At 32.0% G+C, this 9,655-nt stretch overlaps 1 protein-coding gene across 4 annotated transcripts in view; it reads left to right on the forward strand.

Annotated features, from left to right (window-relative positions):
• The window catches only part of LOC108684611 (putative uncharacterized protein DDB_G0277255), a 28,127-nt gene that overhangs the window by 11,460 nt on the left and 7,012 nt on the right, over positions 1-9,655 (forward strand). Inside the window, exon 1 of one of the 4 annotated variants that reach the window (XM_018189028.1) lies at positions 8,069-8,411. The exons of the other annotated variants lie outside the window; for them this stretch is intronic. The gene's annotated coding sequence lies outside the window, so the exon portion shown is untranslated. Of the gene's footprint in view, positions 1-8,068; positions 8,412-9,655 lie in introns of those variants that run through there. 4 annotated transcript variants of the gene reach the window in all.

The following is a 9,655-nucleotide window of genomic DNA, read 5'->3' on the forward strand; positions in this document are numbered from 1 at the left end:
TAGAAAAAGCCTCTAATAAATTTAAAAACAAAATAAAAAAAAATAGATAACCTTTAAATAACAGGTTCCAACCTATTAGAAACAGTATAGACTCTAGGTAGATAATACACGGTTTCTGATAGATCAATTTATTTTCTATTCTTGTTGCTTTTCAACTGAGCATTTTAACTTTAGAGAAACTCAATAAAAACACATATCTCCTATAGATTTTTATTGCGATTTAAGGACACGGTTCTGAAAGTTAGTTACGCTCCTGAAAATGCCGTGCCGGCTCTCAATAGAGCGAGGACACATTCGCGCAAATACGTTCTCAATACCCCTTTTCGGTTTGATCAGCTCGCGCAATTTCTTTCAGGCAATTAGGCAACTCAATTGCAAGCTCAAGCGCCGCTTCGATTCTTGATTTACTGTGTACTGCGTAATAAGAATTGGGAATCGGAACATTGTGTTGAATTTATACGAAATCGATATAATGACCAAGCAATGGATTGTGGCCGAATTATACCAGAATAGCAACAAAGAAATATTACCGTTTTGCAATTAGTATCAATATGCAGTTAGTATATATTGAGTGTAAATATTTATTTCCGTTCAATGTTAGCTCTCTGCGTTTTATTTATGTCTAATAAAATGTCGGAAAGTAGCTTTGTCATGTTTTCCGCGAGATTACTCATTTTTTTAATGAATAATTATATTCTCGTTATGTACTTCGTTTCTATTACCATCTCTTACTTTTATTTTTTTATCATTTGCTGTTCATTTTTTTGCTTATCATTTAGTAAAAAACAGATAAGGGTCAAGTCGCTTGATTATTACATGATGCAGCAATTAAATCATTTTTTATCTTCCTAAAATTACGTAATTATGATTTTATAATTCAGGGTTTTTCGTAGAAGATCCTGATTTTGGATTATTTCGATCAATTGATGAAGCTTTAATTGAATAACTCTGTAAATTGCTGTAACCTTTACAGGGAAAATCCCTTTAGTGCCACTATAGTGTCATATTTTGAAGCAAGGAGTGTATAATAAATTATAATAAATCTTATCCAAGGAAAAACTGTAAGATTTAGAAAATTGATGCTCGTCCTATAAAGATTAATTGATCAATACGTGATTTATGCACTAATTTTTGTATTATATTGACGTTCTTTATTTATTTATTTTTTTTTTCTTAATTTAATCATGTTACAGTTTTAAATTTTAATCCGTAACAAGGAACATATGAACATATAACCTATTAAAGTTTTTTGTGTATTATATGTTAATTTTAGAAGATTAAAATTTTCAACTGTATATGAGATCTATTTTTGTTCTTATATTATTAAACACTAAAAATTTCTTTTTTGCTTTCTCATCAAATATCAAACATATACCTTTATATCAAACATATACTTTTATATAACTTTAAGTTTCAAAAGTTCAGCTATAGAAAACAGATTTATAAAAATCTGTAATCTTGTAATACTTTAAGTACAAATATGGTATTATAATTAGCTCACATGAATAAAACAAACTGTGAACAAAAAAATTGTGAAACATGAAATTATTTAAAATAATTATACTATTTAAAAATTAGGAAAATGTCCCAGCGTCATTATACATTCCAGTTACGGATTAAATCGAGCTGCACTCGTCTTTGATTGAAAGGTCTGCTCTCGCTAGTCGACTTGTCTCTTTAATTAGCTTCATGTAAATGCCCCCGTAATACAATGCTCATTATTATCAACCAATAGTGGGCGTTATCGCGAGACGCTCGTAAACCAATTACCATTATCTCGTGGAAGGTGAACGCGTGCAACTCGCCACATCATTGGGTTCTAAGCCTTCGATCATTTCGATTTGCGATATTGAGTTTGAATTTTTTCAGTTGTCCCGTATAAACGTGCCTTGTCGGGCAACTCACGTGTACGCGAAAAAGCATAATTGACGGACGTCAAGTATAAAAAAAAACGGTATGGCTTAATATAATATCAGCCACGAACGCATACGTTCTTGAGACGTGACGATTAGAACTGGAACTCTATATACGGCGCAACCTCCGAGGCCGCGTAGCGACGTTCACAAGATCAGCGTTGCGATTGGAGATGCCGTAATTTCTAAACAAGTTTTTCAAAAGTTTTCTTCGATCTCTGTAGAGTATTAAAAAAATCGATCTTTGTATCCGTGACATTTAACGTAAGGCACGAAAAAAAATGATACGTAACAACTAACAATAGTTTAATTAAAAATAATATCGTAATTTATACAAGTTTTTTAAAAGTTTTTTTTCGAGTCCTACGAAGTATTAAAAAAAACTAATTTATGTATCTGTGATTTGACGTAAGGCATGGAAAAAAAATGATACACTAATAGCTAACAATAGTTAAAAATAATGCCGTAATTTGTACAAGTTTTTCAAAAGTTTTTTTCGTTTTCTACGTACATTTAAAAGTTTAGTATTTAAAAAGAAACCGATGTTTCTGTATCTGTGACATAAAGATATATAGAAAAAAATGCTATATTAACAGCAATCTAATTAAAAATATTTTTGTTAATTTAATTCTGACATCAAAATCAGTAACACAGTTATTGACATTGAATCTGTGGATCCATTTAATATATGTTGACTAAAAGGTATTAATTTCGAGAAATCAAAATCATATAATTCGTATAAAAAAAAATATATGTGTCTGAATATTAAATTCATTTTAATAAGAATAATCTAAACTTTCGGATGTAACATAAGGAGTATAATTGTCTAACGAAACCGTCTGCAGAGAATTAATAACAGTATTATTAAACAGTATTATTAAATAAAACAATAGCATTTTGTTAAAACAGAAGCGTGATGTATATTCGTTTTATTAATACTCTTATTGAATTAATATGATAATTTCTACCTAATGTTATTAATATATCACTTTTTTTCCGTGCATATTTTCTAATATTTACAAGATAATCGAAGGAAAGAAACTTTGAATTTGTCGAGATATTCTATTCGATTTCAACTCTTAATCTCTGGATTAATACTCGTTTTCACCAATGTAGATTAAATTCAATTTCGATTCAATTTACTCTTCATCTTTTTCTAATTTTTATTCCAATGTAAGATTAATTTTAATCTCGCTTGGTTTAACTTACTGTTTATCTTTTTCTAATTCTTATAAAAATATAGACTTATAAAAATATTATATAAAGAGCAAATTGAACCGAGATTAATCCTATATTTGTGGAATCAGACTTTAAAATTAGAAAAGAAGAAGTTAATTGAACCAAGTTTCAAATTAAACTATTACTAGTGGAAACAATATTCGCCGGAATTTGGCCCAAATTATTTTTCCTTGTAACCATTTTTAGCAAAAGAAATGTAGACCAAATACACTTAGATGCTGTAAAATAAAAAGATACAACGACGTGACTCATCTGTGCGAACGGTAAAGATTTGTTTAAAAAAAAAAAAAGAAACATGGACGCAATGGAGCAAGCTACATCATGCCGGAAGAAATGACACGACAAAAACTTGGCTTTTCATTATTTTGGATTCCACGCCGAACAGCATTGGCGAAGTTTAATCCGACATGATTTCATCGACGATAAACTCTAGAATGGCCGCAGAGACTACATACGCAAACGGTATTGCATCGGTTATGCTATTATATTTTTCAAATGACATTCTGCAAATAGACTACGAAGTAACGACATTCGTTCGCCACACATACGGAGTACATTTCTGACATTGTTAACTTCCATTTTCACAAATGTAAATTAATTTTTCAATCTTGGTCCAATTTATTATTCATCTTTTTCTAGTCTTAAAGAAAGTTCTTTCTAGTTCTAAAAAAAGAAGAAAATTGTTTTCCAAGACTGATATTCATCGCTTCTTATTTCAAGATCGTCTCAAATAATATTAGATGCTAATACGATGCTCTGTGGTTAATATTCATAGTCGAGTCTCATATTTGAAACTATCTTAACTATCTTACAATATAATCTAAGCCAATCAGAGGTATTAGCATCTTAGATGCTAAGACGTTATTTAAGACGGTCTTAAAATAAAAATGAACCATTTGGGTGATATTCATAATCCGTTCTTATTTTAAGATCATTTTAAATAATGTCTTAAGATACTAATATGATTCTCTGATTCTGGTATTCATAACCGTATTAAGACGGTCTTAAATATAAATTCCGACTATGAATACCTAAAGAAAAAGAGGAATAGTAAATTAAATCGATATTAAGAGATTTGTTGGCATTGCCTGAAATCTCCAAACATTTTACATTCAAAATGAGATAAATGTAAGATCTGTTTGCGTTGCTTGAAATCCCAAAAAATTTTTGCGCTTAAAAAAAGATAAATATGTACTTTAAGAAAGAAAAAACGAAGATGTTGAGTGCAAGGAGTGCAAGGAGTGCAAGCAACACGAACAGGCCTAATTAATTTAACATCTAAAGAAAAAAATGAATAGTAAGTTAAACTAAGATTAAAGTTCATCTACATTGATAGAAAATAGGCGTGATGTTTTTTATAACAGAATTAGTATACAACACCTTTTTACTTAAAGTTGAATAAGCAATTAGGCAGGATAAACTGTATTTAGACGCGCGAGTATTTATCCTGTAAAAGTCAGAAAAATAGAAATAGTGGGTGGGAGTAGTATGCTCGTAACCTTTTTGTTATATACTTTTATGTTATATTATTATATTAATATTATGTTATTATATGCGTTTCCTGTTAATAAACTGTTAATATTAATAAGATTACTGTCAGTTGAATCGATTTGTAGTGAACAGCGCAATCATACATCATAATCCACAAATAAAATGATTATTGATTATATGTAGAAATTACTTAATGATTATTTGATGATACATAAGTGTAAAGAGACAGTAAAGAATGAGTATAGCAAAATACAAGTTCTTATCTCTCTTACATTCAGCTTGATATCTGTATATCCCACTATTTAAGGGATACACAGCATTTTTAGCGGACGGGATTTATGTTCAAAGCATACAAAGTGCACAGATTGGATTCAGTGCATTAAATGCAATAAATGCATTACATGAAATATCCATTTCATGTCATAACACTGTAATATGTGTATATGTAAAAAAATTGTAATTATTATCTACTACTTCATATTATCTACTACTACATACTTTCATTTTTATTCCTTAATAAAATTTTGTAAACACATTTTATAAGTTATTGTATTATTTTACATCTTATTTATAAGCATTATTTGTAAATTTACGTTTTATTTATAAGCATTATTTATAAATTTTTTATTAGCCGAACCTCCCACTTCCTTCTATGAATAAATTTTTTATTAACCATATATCCCACTTCTACGGTATACATATACAACAAAAGGGTTTCGAAGTTTTTTTTTAATACGAAAAATAAGTTTCAAATATTTTTTTTATAATAATAGACAGTACAAAGTTTTTGCTAGTATAATTCATTTACATTAAACATGATAATACTTAATAAATTAAATTTTTGTTAAGTGCGGTGTACAATAGAGTTACCCTATATGTTTGAAATTTGCAAATTCGAAAACGAGAAGGAAAGTTCAGTGCAGAAATAAAAATAGCAAATCTATCGAGAAAAACATTTGAGAGTCTAGAGTCTTTTTAACTTCTTAAGGTCGATTCAGTAATAATCAGTATTTTGAAACGAGGTGAAAAATGACAAGAATGAGCATTGCTAAGTGTTGATTAATGAAATTATAAATATTTAAATTCAATCACTACATAGATATATTGCTGTTCATCTTTTTTCTTTTTCATATTTTTAACTAAAAAGAACAGATCACGAATTTCGCTCTCTGGATATCTTGGAGAGAGAACAACGCTGAGCGTTGAACCACGATTCGCGTTACAAATGTAACTTATCCGAATGATCAGAGACTGCCGGAAGAAAGAGATATTCTAATAATCTGTCGTCACGGAGTTCAACAAAGGCGAGAGAACTCGCGCCGCGCGCGTCTTACATATATTTAGGATCGCGAGTGCAAGCCTTCCGATTTTCAATCCCGGATAACCACCGCGTGCACGTATGTATTGTATGTATACGCACGATTCTCCAAACAGGACTACCCGAGTACGCAAGCGTGATTGTCACGAGCAAGAACGTGTCGTCCCATTCCATGACAAATCATATTTCGTTTCCGCACGAAAACGATTCTTACGGAGAACGTGATAATCAGCGAAAGATTTTTTTTTTTTTTTTATTCGCCTTTTCACAAGACTTGTGATATCAAGTTCATCTCTCGAAATCCTATTGTGTATCTTGAAATGAGGTGAAAATTATAAAAGTGAGCAAATTCATTATAATTATTATTTATAATTCTATTGGGTCTGTTTTTATTCCCGCACTAAATTTTCTTCTTCGCTTTTGTCAAATATTTTGTCAAACTTGTATCTATAGTGAGAGCAAAAAATATTCATACAAGGAAATTTTTTATAAAAAAAGTCTTATTTGTAAAAAATAAATATTAATTAATATAACATATTATAGGACCATATGTGTGATAACACAAACTATAGAAATCAAAGCCTTAAACGGTCTGGATCTTAAATATTAATTAACAATTTTATACAATGAATATATTCTGTTCTAATATGAACAAATGAGCTTCGCATGTATTTCTAATTTTAGAAGGTAAATTTCCGATTGTAAGAATACTTTCTAAGCATTCAAACAATAGAATTTTTTATTTTCGCTTATTTTTCAGATGATATATTTTCTATAATTAATACACATCTTTTTGTATATCGTAGGTATATATAATTTTAAGAAACATACAGTCTGTTTTATTCTTTATGAATAAATTGTTAATTACCTAGCAAGAAATGATTTGAATTGGTGTTGAAATCATCGTATCCATATCGATTCAACATCAATTCGATAACTCGTTTCTTGCTGGATAATATTTACTTTTTAAAAATAAAGTTTTTTTAAACAATTTTTTCTCTGTACGAATACTTTTTGCACTCACTGTATTTTACTTTAAGTTCTAAAAGTGTATACCATTTCTGCTACAGAAAAGAGATCTCTTTAACAGAAAAAGCAGCTTTGCGACTGTGTAAAATTTTGTAATATGATTGATTTTGTTTTTGATTCCTTACTGGATCTAAATATATGTATTAATTATATTAAAGAATCTTACAACAATTGCAAAGCTGTTTTTTCTGCTGAATGCAATCAGTATCTGCAGAATCTGCTCGCTTTTGTAATTTTCATCTCGTTTTGAGATTTTTTTCACACATATTATGGAATTATTCAGAATGGATTCCAATCAGAAATTATTCAATTATTCCTTGAATTTCTATTGTGTTTTCTAAGGAAAACGAAATAATTCGATTAAAATCCATTTCAACTTGTTTCGTAGATGCCCAGGTTTTTATTCATGCATTAGAACTTTCTTTCTCGTTTTCATCATATACCAAAAATATATCTATTTTTTCACTTTAAAATTTGCGGCACAAGATGTATGTTTTCCTGCTAGATTATTTGTGTTTTGATAAATTACTAAAAATTCTATAGGTCTATATCGATCTTTGCGTTACTTAAAATTCTCAACATTTTTTTATTATCTCACCAAGAGATAAATATACGTTGAAAAGAAAGAAACTGAAGATGCTGAGTACAAAAGTACAAGTAATCCAAACAGATCTTACGTTTTGTGGTGCAATTCCAGTAATTTATTAAAACGCAATCATATTTCAGCAGGAAAACAAGCATTGTGTGTCACAGATTTAAATTCTAAAAGTGTATACTAATTCAATTACGAAAAAGACCTACAATCGATTCTGTCGTGTTGAAAATCAAGATGAAACGCGTGCTTTTTTTTTTGTTTCTTTGTTTGCACTCCGTTTTTACTCACAAAATTGTCGGTAGAAGAGAGAGAGAGAGAGAGAGAGAGAGAGAACGAACGAACAAACGAAAAGGAGCGGAACGAGAGTTATTTCTGGGAAGCCGCGTGGCACCTTTCGGCCTTCATACGCCCCTGGGCTGGTCGTGCTTTTAGTGTAATGGCGGCGGCCATGCTGGGAAGAGCGCGCCGCGCCCGCTCGTCGCAGTAGCTTTCAAAAACCGGGACTCGTCATATCTACCGACGCCGACAACGGCGACGTCGACATCGTTGTTGTTGTTATTGTTACTGTACCTCCGCGAAAGGCGACGACGCCATCCGTGCGCTTAGCCGGCAGCACTGTCCACGGGTCCCGGGATGCGCGACGTTCGTTCGCTCGTGTGTTGAAAGAAAAGCGGCAGTGCACTGTGCAACCGTAAAGTCGATCGTAGAGTCGCGAAAGTGAGATCTCGCAGCAAGCGAGTGAGGTCCGGCCGTCCGTGTGTCCTCTAAAAACACGAATTCCGTGCCGGCGTTGCACAGTGGATTTTTTCCTCCATTATCTTCCGTCGTAAGTTACTCTGATATCTGTCTCTCTCTCTCTCTCTTTCTCTCTCCCTGTCTCTCTTTCTTCCCCCCTCTTTTTCTCTTTCTCTCCGTTCCTCGGAGTTCACGTTCTTAATTAGCTAATCACTGGAGCGTTATCGATCTCACAAGTGGCCCACGGATCGGACTCCGCGGTTTCCATAACGTTCATCCGACTGCGATCGCCGAATTGCTATGTGAATCTGTTCGTCGATCGTTCACTGTCCTCGTCGCTCTTACGCTCGCGACACCCCGTATAAGAAATTGGGACTCCGTGACGATTCTCGTCATGTCATTGAACGTTCGTGAGTTCGCCGAACCAACGTTGTATCGTTATCCTGAGATCTCCCCTCACCTCCCTTGTAACTCTCGTCATCCTGTCTCGTCCCACGTTCCGCGTGTGTTCTCGATTTTTTCATTTATCCATGTTACTCGTCCATCTCCTTTTTTTACGAACACTATCGAATTTCTTGTGCGTGAAAAAAAAGAACTCAATTCGACGTCTCAGAGCTTCCGAGAATGCGTTCGCTTTCTCGGTATATAACCACCCGGTATATAACCACGTTGGATAAAATCTGGATTTTTTTTTCGTTAACGTGACGATAACGTGGTGGCGCGGTATCTCGACACAGTTTACTTTTTATATTGCCGCATACGCAGCTGTGTATGTCGCATACGAAATTCGTTTCGTCTGCTTACATGCAAGTTAATTTGGTTATGTCGGCATATTAATGGGGAGAAGGTCTTAAGGTGCAAAGTAGAGTTACTTGAAATTGAATGTTTATCTAGCATTTTAGAAACAATAAACATGCATATATGCATGTATGTGTAAGAAATATATATAAGGTATGAAAGGAATCAGGGAAACGTCGGAAAATCGATAACGGTTGGGAAAATTAGAGAAAAGTCGAAATTTGCGAAAAAATTAAAATTCTTGGCTTTAAAAGAAGTTCAGTATGAGTATATCACACCTATGCAGTTTTAGAGTACCAATAACTTAACAATTAAATGCAAGTAATATTAGCAACATTGATAGTAACTTATATTATTATGTTAAATTGCTCTCTCAACAAAATATTCAATTTTCAAATTAGAACAAATACAAAGAAATTCAAAATGTTATTAAAAGTCTTGCACAAAGTCATGAAATTTTCTTTGAAAATTAGGGAAAAGTTACAGAATTTTAGGATGGGCAATTTGTGACAATCCTGATATTTGTATATATATATA

The sequence above is a fragment of the Atta colombica genome, unplaced genomic scaffold (genome assembly GCF_001594045.1).
Source record: "Atta colombica isolate Treedump-2 unplaced genomic scaffold, Acol1.0 scaffold136, whole genome shotgun sequence".
Lineage (NCBI taxonomy): Eukaryota > Metazoa > Arthropoda > Insecta > Hymenoptera > Formicidae > Atta > Atta colombica.